Source organism: Scyliorhinus canicula, chromosome 11 (genome assembly GCF_902713615.1).
Source record: "Scyliorhinus canicula chromosome 11, sScyCan1.1, whole genome shotgun sequence".
NCBI classification, from domain to species: Eukaryota; Metazoa; Chordata; class Chondrichthyes; order Carcharhiniformes; family Scyliorhinidae; genus Scyliorhinus; species Scyliorhinus canicula.
In genome coordinates this window covers 59,952,703-59,968,566 of record NC_052156.1, presented here as the reverse complement: position 1 = coordinate 59,968,566, position 15,864 = coordinate 59,952,703, and the positions used below count along the sequence as shown (strand labels likewise).

Below are 15,864 nucleotides of genomic sequence, written 5' to 3'. Positions count from 1 at the left end.
GCAGACTTGCTGAGATTTTCCAGCATTTTCTCTTTCATTTCAGATTCCAGCATCCGCAGTAATTTGCTTTTATTATATGTTGTTACAATCCCACACCTCCACCACGTGGCTAAGAGCTAGTCTGGTTCAGTCAGGCAGAGTAACCACAATTAGTTTAGCAGAGAGTCGAACTCAACGAGAACTGTGCTATTAGTTCAATAAACCTGATTGAACTAACTTCAAGGTCTGGAGTATCTTTTTGATCTAACCTGCATCCAGTTGCAGCCAGTGTTATACCAGTGTACCGAACACGACAAATGTATATCTTGGGGTGCCACATTCATGGTTGCATTGCAGTCGTATGCCAAGTAAGAATGTATCATCCTATCAATCCACCAGCTACATGGAAAGCTGAAAGAACTTGACTGAATGAAGCCACAGCATTTTGAGTCTAAAAGTGTGATTATTTCTAATTAATGGGAACCAGATGACACAACAACCACCCTACATCTGAGTGTTGCTTTTATATTAAATTACTTTTGATGTTTGGGAGTGAGATTTCCATGCACTGCTCTTCCCTGTTCCTGTTGCTGCTTGGTTTTGGTCTTCATGTAGTCCTGATTGGGGGAGTGGCTTGTGAGCCCTTCCTTCTCTTTGGATTCGGATTTTGTTTATTGTCACGTGTGCAGTGAAAAGTATTTGTCTGCAAGCAGATCATTAAGTACATGAAATGAAAAGGAAATAAATAATAATACGTAACAGGTCAATACAAGGGACACAATGTAACTACATAACACTGGCATCGGGTGAAGCGTACAGAGGTGAAGGGTTAATGAGGTCAGTCCATAAGAGGGTCGTTTAGGAGTCTGGTAACAGCGGGGATGAAGCTGTTTTTGAGTCGGTTCGTGCGTGTTCTCAGACTTTTGTATCTCCTGCCCGATGGAAGAAGTTGGAAGAGTGAGTAAGCTTTGTGAGAGGGGTCTTTGATTATGCTGCCCGCTTTCCCCAGGCAGTGGGAGGTGTAGATGGGTCAATGGGTGGGAAGCAGGTTCGTGTGATGGACTGGACTGTGTTCACGACTCTGAGGTTTATTCCGGTCTTGGCTGAGCAGTTGCTATGCCAGGCTGTGATGTAAAAATTGGTAAAAGTAAATGTGAACATGCCGAATTTCCTTAGTTTCCTGAGGAAGTATAGGCGCTGTTGTGCTTTCTTGGTGGTATCGTTGACATGGGTGGACCAGAACAGATTTTTGGAGCTGTGTACCCCTACGAATTTGAAACTGCTAACCACCTCCACCTCAGCCCCGTTGATGCTGACAGGGGTGTGTACAGCACTTTGCTTCCTGAAGTCAATGACCAGCTCTTTAGTTTTGCTGACATTGAGGGAGAGATTGTTGTTGCTGCACCACTCCACCAGGTTCTCTATCTCCCTCCTGTATTCTGACTCGTCGTTATTCGAGATCCGGCCCACTATGGTTGTATCGTCAGCAAACTTGTAGATGGAATTAGAACCACATTTTTCCACGCAGTCGTGTGTGTACTGGGAGTAAGTAGGGGGCTAAGTACGCATCCTTGCGGGCCTCAGGTATTGAGGACTATTGTGGAGGAGCTGTTGTTGTTTATTCTTACTAATTGTGGTCTGTGAATCAGAAAGTTGAGGATCCAGTTGCAGAGTGAGGAGCCAAGTCCTAGGTTTTGGAGCTTTGATTTGAGTTTGGCTGGGATTATGGTGTTGAAGGCGGAGCTGTAGTCAACAAATAGGAGGCTGTTGTAGGAGTTCTTGTTGTCGAGATGCTCTAGGGATGAGTGTAGGGCGAGGGAGATGGCAACTGCTGTGGACCGGTTGCGGCAGTATGCGAATTGCAGTGGATCAAGGCGTACTGGGAGTATGAAGGTGATGTGCTTCATGACAAACCTCTTGAAGTACTTCATGATGACTGAAGTCAGGGCCACCGGATGGTAGTCATTGAGGCACGTTGCCTGGTTCTTCTTTAGCACAGTATGATGGTGATCTTCTTGAAGCAGATGGGGACTGCAGAGTGGAGTAGGGACAGGTTAAAGATGTCCGCGAACACATCTGCCAGCTGGTCAGTGCAGGCTCTGAGTGCACGACCAGAGATCCCATCCGGGCTGTCGCCTGCCGAGGGTTCACTTTCAGGAAAGCCAATCTGACTTCGGAAGCTGTGATGGTGGGTATGGGTGTGTTTTGGGCTGCTGGGGCACTTGACAGCAGATCGTTGATTTCCTGCTCGAAACGAGCATAGAATGCATTGAGTTCATTGGGGAGGGGTGCGCTGCTGCTGGAGATGCTGGTTAGCCATGCATATCTCTTTCATCATGATGTAGTCAAACATATTGGAGGGACTTGCATTCTGAAATAAGAGACCCATAAAGAGTTTATATCTGCACCACAAGGTGCATAGTGTGGACGTTAATGAACTCACATGCGGACCAAAAACAAAGTATTGCAGATGTTGGAAATCTGAAATAAAAACAGAAAACTCTGGAAATAAAAACACAAAATTCTGGAAATAATTCAGAGGTTGGGTAGCATCTGTGGATGAAGAAACAAACTTAATGGTTCATTAGAAAGTTTTTGTTTTACTTGTCGATCATCTTGGAGAGGTTGCAGACACATGGACTGACTCCACAGCCTGGATTCTCCGAAATCCTGTTCCAAGTGTTGATGCTGGCATCAAAATCGGCGCGAGCGGCGCCGGCGTCAATGGGCCTCCAGGCCCAGTCATTCTCCTCTTCCTCAGGGACTATATGTTCCCTATATATGTGCTGTTCCCTATATAAATGTATATTCCAATTCTCTTCCTGCACTTAGTGGTGCACTAAGGCTGACTTTCATCTGTTTTTGTATCTAGTAATTCTGGGAACAAGTCACTAGTCTATCATTGGTGTGTATGGAATAATTTGCAAGTTGACACACTCAACATGTTTCACCGCATTATGAATACACCTTCCTTGATATATATGTTTTTAGTTAGGTGTTATTAATAAACAATTGTTGTTTACCATATAAGCCTCTAGACTTCATCAAACAACATTTACAACATTCTGGTAACAGCTGAATGGCCTCAAAATCACTTCATAATGAAGTAAAGAAAATGCAGTCTGATCTGAGGGAAGCATGCCTAACTTGACCTCGAATACACAGCTGAAGATCGCCTAACAAACTCCATTACAGGCATGAGTAGAAGAAAGGTCCACTGTACAGCTTAAAAGGACTCCACCACAAGTCTGTTGTGAGAACCAATCAAATGTAGAGTCAAAGGACCGAGCCAGATTGCAAAAGCATGAGCAAACTTCAAAAATTGCTGCAAGAAGCTTTTAACTTTGGCAAAATAATCAGGCAGCAGTGACAGACCAGTTGTTTTAACACAGCCTAAAGAACACTGAAGCCTAGAGCCAGAATTGGCACCATAACACTTGACAACCACCTGCAAATGAGAAATTTAATTTTAAAAGAGAAGTCTGAGCGTAAAATCGGCTTCAATTCAATCCTTAAAGCTCAGGAAAGCACGAGGTGACCAAAACAATTTGTTCAAAATATTTTCCGCAGAATCGCTGAAGTTTAAAATGTATCCACAACCGTGACGGGAGCCTGACAGCCGTGGGAAGAGAGGAAAGAATGGTTACTGCAGCAGCATTAAAAAAAAAATTGAAGCTGTACTTTCCTGTACTAAAATCAGCTAGGGATGGTAAATCAATACTGCCAGGCCAATTGAGGCTGAAGGAAGAACCAGAGCACCTGCAAAATTGAGTGTTATGGAGAGGAATTTGTTTTTTAAATAATACATTTAGAATTAAATTAATTTTTTAAAATTTAAAATTTTTTTTTTTTCCAATTAAGGGGCAATTTAGCTTGGCCAATCCACCTAGCCTGCACATCTTTGGGTTGTGGGGGCAAAACCCACGCAAACATGGGGAGAATGTGCCAACTCCACACTGACAGTGACCCAGAGCCGGTACTGAACCTGGGACCTCGGCGCCGTGAGGCAGCAGGGCTAACCCACTGCGCCACCGTGCTGCTATGAATATTTTTAAGATACATGATAGCAACCCCCTGGAGAGGCAGTGGTATTGTAACTGAACTAGTGATCCAGAGATCTGGGTAATGCTCTGGGGACCAGAGTTTGAATCCCACCACGGCAGATGCTGGAATTAAAAGTCTAATGATCACCATGAAACCATTGTCAATTGTCGGGAAAAGCCATCTGGTTCTCTAATGTTCTGAAGGGAAGGAAATCTGCCATCCTTACCTAGTCTGGCCGACATGTGACTCCAGACCCAATGTGGTTGACTCTTAAATGCTCTGAGGGATGGGCAATAAATGCTGGCCCAGCCAGCAACGCCCACATCCCATGAACAAAGTAAAAAAAAAAGCTTGAACAAGAAAACAGAGGCTGAACAAGTGAATATACTATTATACTCAGAAGGTCCAATAGCTGACAAAATAATTGCCGGACATGAAATAAATAAATCTTCTGATAAGTTTAAACAGAACATAAAGTCCTTTGACACCTACTTTAACCTAAGAAACAATAACATTTTGAGGTGAGCAAAACTTAGCTGAGTTGAAAAGCCCAGGGAACCCGTAGACTCTTTTATAAATAAGTTATACAGATTGGCTGAAAACTTTTGACTATGGTGACCATTAGGGATTGCGTAGCAGCAGGAGTGACCGATGATACTCTTTTTGGATGTACTCTGATGAAAATCTGACTTTAGAAAGCCATCCAAATTGTCAAACAATTGGAAGTCTGCCAGCAAAACTGATCCATTTTGCATGGTGAAGTCCAAACATGGTATAGAGCAAGCCCAACAGCCTAGCTCATAAAGCAACAAAGGGGGCAAGAAAACTCAGTGCCAGGAAAGCAATACCCAAGGAAAACGCAGGATGATGGCAGACCATGCCAGTACTGTGGCACCAAAAGACCTCTCAGACACAGGCAGCATCCAGCAACCTCTCTACAATGCTTTCATTGAAACGACGGCAACTGTTTGCAATGATGTGTAAGTCCAAAACCTCGAGATGTGCGACGTAGACGTCACATGCGAGTGGTAGTGTGTAGGAGTAAGTCGGGTAGAAATGGGTCTAAAGATAGAACCTACATCAAGACTATGGACACGATTTAATGGGAGAAAAACAGAGTCCCGTTTTGGGCACATTTAGCGAGGTGTTTCTCGGTGCCCGCACCGTGCACCGAGAACAACCCTGCTATCAAACTTTTTTTTATGGCCTCGGCGAGGAATGCTCCGCCGAGACTGCACTTCAGCTCATCAGTGCGGGAAGAGATCAGGGTGCCTCTGAACCCCCACCGTGGCCTTCAGACCCCCACGCCCCAACTTACCTGCTAGAGGTTCCTCGAGCATCATCTCATCGCGCAGTGGCTGTCTGTGCAGAGTCTGTGCGTTCTTTCTGTGTCTGCGTGGGTTTCCTCCAGGTGCTCCAGTTTCCTCCCACAAGTCCTTAAAGACGAGCTGTTAGGTAATTTGGAAATTCTGAATTCTCCCACTGTGTACCCGAACAGGCGCCGGACTGTGGCGACTAGGGACTTTTCACAGCAACTTCATTGCAGTGTTAATATAAGCCTACTTGTGACAATAAAAAAGATTATTATGATTATTATTATAAGGACAGGACACCCCTGGGTCCAATCCCTGACAGTGATAGCCTGGCAGGGCCACCCGGTTACCCTGACAGCAACATGATGGCACTGTTGGGGTGACTGTGTGGGCGTGCCAAGATGCCAGGCTGGCAGCGCCAGTGGGAGTGCTAGCGTATCACTCTGTCCAGAGCCCGACCACCCGGGGGCCCCTAATGCTCTGGGAGACCCCCCTCTCAGGCTAACTGCGCACTTAAATATGCCAATCTGGATCCCGCCCAGTAAGATAAGATCCAGATTGTGACGTCTCGCGGGATCTCGTTAGATCTCCCGAGCTGTGCCAAACAGCGAAAACTTCGCAAGAGATTTAATAGCCAGCGAAAACCTTGCAAGAGATTTAATAGCCTTGTCACATCCTGAGTTAAACATAGAATATAGAACAGTACAGCACAGAACAGGCCCTTCGGCCCTCAATGTTGTGCCGAGCCATGATCACCCTACTCAAACCCACATATCCACCCTATACCCGTAACCCAAGAACCCCCCCCTTAACCTTACTTTTATTAGGACACTACGGGCAATTTAGCATGGCCAATCCACCTAACCCGCACATCTTTGGACTGTGGGAGGAAACCGGAGCACCCGGAGAAAACCCACGCACACAGGGGGAGGACGTGCAGACTCCACACAGACAGTGACCCAGCCGGGAATCGAACCTGGGACCCTGGAGCTGTGAAGCATTTATGCTAACCACCATGCTACCCTGCTGCTGAGGCTGTTCGACTGGGCCCTCTATCTTGTTTATTTGTACATAGTTAGGTGTTATCAATAAACAATTATTCAACCAAACAAGCTTCTAGACCTCTTCATGGGACAACAAACAAACATACAACGCTACATACACAGTGTTGTTAGGTAAGTAGTTTGAGAATTTTGACCCAGCAACAGTGAAGGAACAATCATATACTTCTACGTCAGGATGGTGTGTGGTTTGGTGGGGAACATGCAGCTGGTATTGCGCCTATGCATCTGCTGCCCTTGTACTTCTGGGTGATAAAGGTCGTGGGTTTGGAAGGTGCTGTGGAAGGAGGCTTGACGAGTTTCTGCAGTGTATCGTGTATATGGTACACATTGCTGACGCCACTGTGTGCTGGTGATTGTAGCCATAGTATTTATAGGACAAACCCAGTTACTGTTTTAGGCCATGGTAACCCACAGAATACTGATAATGGGGGAGTCGGGAATGGTAATGCCATTGAAAGCCAAGGGAGATGGCTACATTCTTTCTTGATGGAGATGGTTATTGCCTGGCACTTGTGTGATATTAATGTTACTTGCCGCTTATCAGCCCAAGCCTGACTGTTGTCCAGGTCTTGCTACACATGGCCAGGGACTATTTAATTATCAAGGAGTCATGTACAGCACTGAACGACCACTTCCAACCTTATGATGGAAGGTCATTGACAAAGCAGCTGAATTTGGTTGACCCTGGGACACTACCCTCTGGAACCCCAGCAGTAGTGATGTGGAACTGAGATGATTGACCTCCAACAAGCATAACCATCTTGCTTTGTGTGAATTATGACTCCCAACAAGTGAAGAGTTTTCCCCCTGATTCCCATCGACTTCAGTTTTGCTAATACTCCATTGATGTCTCACTTGGTCAAATGATGCTTTTTTGTTAAGGGCAGTCATTCTCACCTTACTTCTTGGAGTTCAGCTTTTCTGTCCATATTTGGACCAAGGCTGTGGTCAGGAGCTTAGTGGTCCTGGCAGAACCCAAACTGAGCACTGGTGAGCAGGTTATTGCTATGCGAATGTTGCTTGAGTGCACTGTTGGCCATACTTTCCATCACTTTGTTGATGATTGAAGTAGACTAATGATGAGCAGTAATTGGTGGGTAGGAATTCTTCTGCTGTTTATGGATAGGACATGCCTTTGCAATTTGACACATCTGGATAGATGCCAATGTTGTAGTTGCACTGGAATAATGTGGTTGGGGGCATAGCTAGTTCTAGAGCACAAGTCCTCAATACTATTGCCAGAATGCTGTTGGGGCCCATAGTCTTAGTAGTATCCAGTACCTTCAGCCTTTCCTTAATACCATGTGAAGTGAATTGAATTGGCTGAAACTTGGCACCTCAGAAGAGGATTACATTCACTCAGCGCTTCTGACGGAAGACAGTTGCAAACATGCTGGGCTCACTCGTCATTGAGGATGGAGATATTTGTGGAGCTGCCTCCTTGGATCAGTTGTTTATTTGTCCACCATCACTCATGGCTGGATGTGACAGGACTGCAGAACTTTGATGTCATCTGTTGGTTGCTATTAGGAGGTGAATACAAACAACCCATAAGGACTTGATTGCAAATATTTTTCTATGTTCAAACAGCCGGGCTGAGATAGGAATCATGCAGTGTGGGAACCACAAACACAAATATATATTATATCAACATGTGATATAGTGCATTTGTCTGTATCAAAACTTCAGACAAACATGAGGGAATAGAATTGTTATGATGGAATCCTGTGCCAAAATTAGTTACATATTTATCAAGATTCCAGAATTAAAGTTCTGGGAGAACCGTCTGATGTGAGAGGGGGAGGGAGTTGTGGCCGAAAAAGAAGAAAATTATGCGAGCAACAAAATGTGATGACCATTATGCTTTGCTTAAGATAAGTGTCATAAATTATCTAACAAGTGATAATTTAGGAGTTGAATTTCAACAGCAGAGGGGGAACAAACAAACAAATGCACAAAGCTAATATTTCAAAATATTGCTGCACTACTGTTGCTACGTATGAACTAGCTGAAACACCCAAAATATATTTCTAAAATTCCACTGAGGTGCACATCATGAAACATGTTCTTTTGAATATTAGTGCTTATGTGCAAGTTGGGCATGCAAAACAATACATTCAGCACAAAATAAGACATTTTGTTTTTAGCAAATACTCATTCAGAAATGTATTTACAAAACAGGAAGTGGGGACAGTTTGACATTAGAAATGCGATGCTGATTACTTTTTATAAAAATGGTTGCACTTCATCTCTCAGTACAGTGTTCTCACTGGATTATTAAGCACTTATTCTAGTAGCTGTTGGTGCTGATAGACAAAACTACAAAGCAGCAATAAAAACAGCACTTTTCTTTGCAAAAAATTAGCTGGAATCCATACTGTATATAATTGGCCTTGAAATCTCAATTACACAAGGACCTTGTTTTACCTGTCGTCTCAAAAGAGGAGGGCCACTAAAGGCATTTGAATCTCAAGGATTGATTCTGGTGAGTAGTTTACTATGATTGGTAAGTAAGGTGTGGCTGATTGGCTTTCCACCATGTCAGTCGGTGCTCACCCTTACGAGTGTAATCTGTCTATATCTGCAGAAAGCTGAGTTTGTACAGGAGGCTTATTAGTGTTTCATGGCCCACCACTCTGTTTACTGCGGCAGCTAAATGGAGTTTGTCAGGTTTGTCAATATGATTGATTCTGTAATTTTAGTACCTTTCCTCTGTAAAACTGACAATTTAATTTATCTGGGAGAAAAGAAGAAGCACAACTTCCTTTTGTGCAATATTTTATCATTGTTACTACTTTATTCATCAGCTTCCTTTTAAGAGTTCTTTTCATCATTGAAACCATTGTCATTTACTGTGTCTTTCAACAGCAGGAACAGGTTTTGTGAGAATTCATTTATGCTGCATTTAATGGCAATTTATAACACGTTAGAACCATAAAATAGAAATGTCCGAGAATATTCTTTGTTGCTAACCACTGCCTTTTTAATCCATTTCAATATTTTTATGTGGTCATGCAGAAGCCAACTGCCCATATATCAACTACTGTATGTTGGAACAATAGTGAAAATGAATGGATTAAATTAAGGTGAATGCTGAGCTGATGTGTCAGGCACTCTCTCATGTAAAGTGTACAGTATTGCGTATGATTTCTTCCACTGAGCACAGTCACATTCCTGCATAGTCCAATAGGGTGTGAGATGCAGAGAAATTGAATGTCAGTGTTTAGAATCAACTGGGATGTTGTCATAGTTAAGGAAGTCTTCAGGAAATGAAGTAATGGGAGGTTAGTATTTTTGAAAACTGTACACGGATTTTAAGTTATGCTACATTTTAACTGTTCAAACCAATCATACCGCTCTATTTCTGTTGGTGCAAAAGGGAGTTTCCACATTTTGGGTCATTTGAGTTGTCAGCCGTGGCTTTAAATTACTTGAAAAGGCATTAATTAAGAGACAAATGAGTGACATGTCTCTGGTGTCTTTACTGGACTTACTGTAAGGAAATGGATAATCCTATATTGACTATTTTAATTATCATCTGCAGGAGAGGTTTCTAAATATTGTTTGTTTTTTGTTCATATGCACTGTGTGCTTTGTTAGCTCAAAGTTTTATCTTTTGAAGTGGGTTTTGACTTTCAAATTTCTATCACTTTTTAAAATCTGAAACCAAATACAGTGTTAAGTTACAGGTTACTGTGTGCACTAACTCTATCTAGAGTGGATTGCGATTGGTATGAAGAGCTTAATGCACCACTTAGATGATAAAGACATTGCTTTTATGTCGTGGAGCACTGTGGTTAAAGGATTTACCTGAGCCCCCAATTCACAGCTGGTTGGGAGCAGACACATTCTGCTGGCAGGGGTGGGTGGGGGGGTTTGCAGAATGTTTGTTTTGATTTTCAGTTTCTACTTTCAATTTGATATTTCAGTGTGGTGTGTGAACAAAACTTAAATGTAGATGATGTATTCCAGCAATGTGCAGCTGACTTGGCATAGAATCTCAGAGTGCTGAACTGAGAACTGATTTGTCTGACAGTTTATAATCAAAGTTGATTTATTGTTCATTAGTAGTGCATTAGCCCTTTCAGGAAAAGCAGTTATTTGTGCAGTGGCCTGTCAACCAGAGAGACTGCTAGCACCTGTCATTTCTTTACCATGACATAGGCAACCATATATTACTATACTGAGTGGTGCATCAGCACAGTAGGACTGAGTCTGATATTTTATTTGACTGTCGTTTTGCGCGCATATTTTAATTGATGGCACTGTAAGCAACAACAACAGAATGTTAAACAAAACAACATTTGACAACTTTTGTCTGTCGTCATGGAAATGAGGATTAACTTGTGTTGTTACAAAGGATAGAGTCAAAACAATCTGTGCTGTGATGGTGCACCAGGATGCATTGTGCATTGTCTTCCATGAATTTTCATGGGGGCAAGGATTTTAAGGGCTGTGATCTTAATTAAATTTCAACTGATTCGAATAATACTTCTGAAGGCATGCAGCGTTGCATAACCTTTCTGAGCAGATAAACCATAAATCATCTGCCCACATGATAGGAAGAGGTGTTGAATTGAATATGTTTTTTTCTTAATTTCTAGGTGTAGTTTTAAGATAGTGAATGCAACAAGATTCACAATCTAAAAATCCACTTTGACCTCTGAAGAGAGGCGTTACTTAAAACAAAGACTGAAAAGAGAACGAAGGGGAGGCTGGGAAAGTAAAGAGAAAATAAAACTGCTGTGTTGCTTCTATGTTATGTTGGTTTTGGTACACATTTTGTCTGTAGCCCTTGAGCCTCTAAACATCTGAGTGCTGAGATAAGATGTTAAACCAACGGTAGGTTGTGTTTTCCCTTTCAAAATTGCTGGTGCTGGAGCTGGAGCTGTAAACACCTGTGGGTAACAGGAACCGACTGTGGGAAAGTCCTGACACCACAAACTAAATTTGTTGTTTTTGGGTGAAAGGCTTAGCTGGCTCTTTGAAGAGGTTTGTTTGTTCAAAAATAAAACAAAAATGACCTTCAAGGGAAAATTATTTGTTTGTTTTGAGAGATTATTAAATGCATGCATATGTCCGACGGCATTGAAGCTCTCGACTTACACTATTTTGTTGTCTATTTGGGTTAGAATTAACATCTGAATTCAGTGTCTTAAGGTGCGCAGCTATGCATACTATTTCCCGAATGTAAACTAATATAAGCTGGATAATAAGTTAACCAAGTTTTTAAATATAAATTGGAGTACTCAATTATTATTTTTTCCAATTAAGGGGCAATTTTGCTTGGCCATTCTACCTACCCTGCTCATCTTGGTGAGACCCACAAGACACGGGGAGAATATGCAAACTCCACACCGTCAGTGACCTGGGGTCAGGATCGGACCCGTGTCCTTGGCACCATGAGGCAGCAGTGCTAACCACTGCGCCACCATGTCGCCCTTAAGTTAGCCAAATTTACCTGGAAGGCATCCTGTTTTACTTGCCCTGAGCCCTGAAGCCCTGAGCCCTGAAACCCTCAGCTGCCATCTTTAATTTTGGGATCATGAAAATTATGAAAAGAAATGAATAAAAATGGATCTGAAACGTTAAGACATTTCTGATCATTCCAATCTGGGCAATCAGTGAGATGAACACTTAGGCATAGTGTTCTTCAAAGAAATAAATGTGGTTAGGTTACAGTTTTTTAAAAAATAGTGTTGCTATCATTATGTTATATTTAGTCATAAGTTGATGTGTTAACATTAAGAATTTGTAGATGAAAATGCTGAAACAGTTGTTTCTGATTTCCAATTTTTAATAGCCGTGCACCAGCTCTCATGGAATTTCACAAGTTGCTGTACGCATGCCTCTACTTAAGAGAAAGATATTTTTAAAGGGATGAAGCATGATTTGTTTGCATGACTTACCCTTGCTACTGAAGTCAACTTCATTATTATTAAAATATTTCTGAACATGGTAAACCAACAATATCAGAAAGGTCAGCCTCTCTGATTTTCTCTGGGGCTTGTTATTTTGTACTTTTCAATTTTATTTGATGTCCTGACAAAACAAGATGACATGAGGAAGCATACATTAAAATCTGATTTTCATCTAACCTGTTACAACATTGGCAGCTTAATTTCTGCTGCCATTGATAGAAGTTGTCTCTTTGTGCAATTACTTTAATTGCCACACCACTCTGAAAAAGGTTTCTTTCAGTGCTTTCGATTTGTCTTGATTTGCTTTTGGCTTTTTGAATTCATTTTGACCTCTGACAGTTCAAGAGCATTCTGGATAGAGTGTGTCTTCATTAGGAGTGAATCAGTGAATAGTGAAATCATCAGAGGAGCGACTGATGTTTTCTCATTAGAATCTAATTTGCACCCTTTTTGCTTAGATGTGATATATAGCCCAGCTACCCAAAGGATATGTTGGGCGCAGGCTCTGTGCTGCGCTCTCTATGTATTTAAACTAAATAAAAAAAAGTTTAAAACTGTTCAATAGAAACCAGAATGTTTCAGATTCTGTAATGACAGAATGACTGAAATGAGCAAACTGTTATGTTAAAATTATGTGTGGAATGTAATAATTCAGATGTATGCATGAGTACATTTCTGAGATTTGTAGCTTATGACTGCATATCTTGGTTGTACTGATTTGATTGCCATTATTCTCGTACTTTGAATACTCCTCCTAGGGTATTCTCTAGGAGCCTTTCTAAGCTGTGCATAGAGGTTCGCAGACAACTTTTCAGTTTTTGCTGCATTTCTCCAAACTAATATTGACATCTTATCAGAATAGGCAGCTGTATACCATTTCCTTTGCATTATATTGCATTACAGTAACTTAAAAGATAGACATTTCCTTAGAAGTAACAGCTAGGAGTATGCATTTGACGTGATCCTGCAACCAATTAACTAAAAATTATTGCCCCTTATCTATGCTTCCAACCATTGATTATGTTGCGTAACTTGTAAATCAATACTGTCAGAATATTCTATTAATTACATCATTTACCTTGTCTTCAGAAGTATACGTAATATATTTTCCTTATTATAATACAGGCTATTTTCAATTAAATCTTCTGCAGGCACGTAGAGCAATGCAAGGCACATACATAGGCTACTGTGTACATGGTCCATTAACTGTTCTCCATTTAATGATGATTGAATGAAAATTAAAAATTTAAGAGACTGATTAAACAGCTGGGGTAAACTTTCTTTCATCAAGTAACATAATACAGCTTTTACTGTTATGATGCTAAGATATTTCAGAAATGTCTGAACTTTGATTCTAGTAGAATAATACAATGGTTCTGCAGCATGAAAGCAGGTGTAGATGAGCTAGATTTTAGCATTAGGCTGACTTTGATTATGTGATTCCTACATGAACATTTAGTATATGTACCAATCTGTAGTGTGGTATCTTTTTTAAATAAATGTATTTCACCGAAAGTTTAAATTCTACATTTGGTCTTTTTTTGTTTATTTTCTGCAATACCTTTTGCTTCTACAGTTTTTAATAACTGTACAGTACGCTGTTTGTACTGAAACAATATTCAGTATTATAATTAAAGTCAATTTTACTACTACATATATTGACAGACCACTGCACGAATGACATTTGCATTAGCTGCCAACTGTGAATGAAGTGCACTTGAGCCTATATGAAGAGATTACCTGGCTGTAATGATCACCTGAAATGATTCCCAGGGAGGGTCATTATGGATGATCATCACTGAAGCTATAGCATATTTAAATTAAGAACTTTAAAATATAGTTTCTCAAATATCGTCGCCAAAAAATTGGATCACCGAACCCATGTTTTACAGGTGGCCAAGGATCCAGCAAAATGGCTGACCTGGACACACTTACTGTGCTGCACCACCTGCCATATTGGATAAGGCTGCTCAATTAGGTGTCTATGGTTCATGCCTGAAAAAGGCTCACAATTTGTAAATGCCGTGGCTGCAATGCCTGTTGCAAACCCCTTTGTGAAAATGGCCTGCAATTAACCACAGCATGTCCCATGCTTACTTTACTCACGTTTTTCAGATTTGGAGAAGCCAAACCAACAATCCTGATAGGAAACTCTGAAAGTGGTCAATCAAAGTTTTTTTTTTAGAGTGTGATCATTTTGTTGAGCTAGAAAAAGAAATGGTCAGGATCTCTTCATATTAAAACTATCAGCTACCTATCTGATGCACTCTGTCCTATCCCAACCTCTTCCAACGCCTCCAGCCATCATTTGAATTGGCTGATCTTGCGGCACCCAGCGATCAGAAAAATGCCTCTAGAGCCACAACAAATTCCCACAGCTAGCTGGTGCTTACCTAATGAGGCTAGTAGACTAGGTGCTGCAGCCCTACCACTGGATCCATAGCCCCAGTTTGGGCTTGGTCCGATTTCTAGGCCCAGATTTCTTTCAATGGCAGTGTTCGGATGACAATTATGAGCAAAACAGATTGTATTAAAACCGTGCCAAAATTCTGTATGCTGCCTTGTGAATTGTTAAAGATTTCATGGACAATATAATATTTTAATTTAATTTGCTGAAAGATTTGAATAATGTTTTTCTCATCACTTGCTAAAAGCTGCTGAAAGGGCACTTTCTGCTGCCATAGTAAAACATTTGGCACACATTCACCTTCTTTTAATGGTGTCATTTTTTCAGGATCTATATTTTGTCTTTTATAGATGGCTACATTCTGCAAAAAATTGATTGATCAGCACATGTGTACAGCCAATTTCCCTTGTAACAAAATACAGGAGGATGGTATCAAGGTCTCTCTTTCTTTAGTGACATAGGTAAAACAAATATACTTTGTAGTCAGAGAGATCTTCGATTTTTGATCACATTTCTAGGTAATGAGTTTTATATTTTCCCTTTAAAAATAAACCTGCAAGCTAAATATCATTTGCTTCATTATACAGGATTTGTAAATGTCAAGAATGTACGTTGCCTTTCCCTTCTTTTATAATAGTCATTTCAATAAGGTCATTTTTTAAAGTTTATCCTCTTTGTAAATAATTTCCAAGTATGACCTAGTGCAGTTTATTTAAAGCAAAAACCTGAAAACTATCTGCTGCTGCCTATTTTATAGGAAATTATTGACAGTATATTAATATTCCCTGGTTCCCAATGCTAAGAGAATCCTGCTGTTTTTCTGATCTTTTTCTTGAGAAAGTGCAATTAGAAATGTGCCGAAAACAAAAAGAAGTTTGTGTACTTAATGTACATTTTAACAATATTGATTCTGGACAAGACCAGTGGTGTTGTTTAATTTCATCTTGCTTCATGAAAGAAATGTCAGTGGTTTTGTTTGCGGGGGGGGGGGGGGGGGGGGGGGGGGTGAGATTTCATGTTAAATAACTGAAATGATACTGAAACCTCACAACCTGAGCTAGGTTGTAACATCCAAATCATTGTTGAGAAAGCAGATGCAGGTAATGTTTTCATTTTCTTTGGCAAATCTATTTAGT

The 15,864-nt window shown here is 41.0% G+C and overlaps 1 protein-coding gene and 1 long non-coding RNA gene across 19 annotated transcripts in view; one reads left to right on the top strand and one right to left on the bottom strand.

Moving 5' to 3' along the window:
• Window positions 1-15,864, top strand: part of foxp1b (forkhead box P1b) — a 645,688-nt gene that overhangs the window by 443,756 nt on the left and 186,068 nt on the right. The window contains exon 1 of one of the 18 annotated variants that reach the window (XM_038810666.1): window positions 8,746-8,885. The exons of 15 other annotated variants lie outside the window; for them this stretch is intronic. The gene's annotated coding sequence lies outside the window, so the exon portion shown is untranslated. Of the gene's footprint in view, window positions 1-8,745; window positions 8,886-8,938; window positions 9,071-9,577; window positions 9,685-15,864 lie in introns of those variants that run through there. 2 more of the 18 variants (XM_038810663.1, XM_038810664.1) reach the window with 2 other exon arrangements.
• The window catches only part of LOC119973107, a 63,755-nt gene that overhangs the window by 24,974 nt on the left and 22,917 nt on the right, over window positions 1-15,864 (bottom strand). The window lies entirely within an intron of this gene.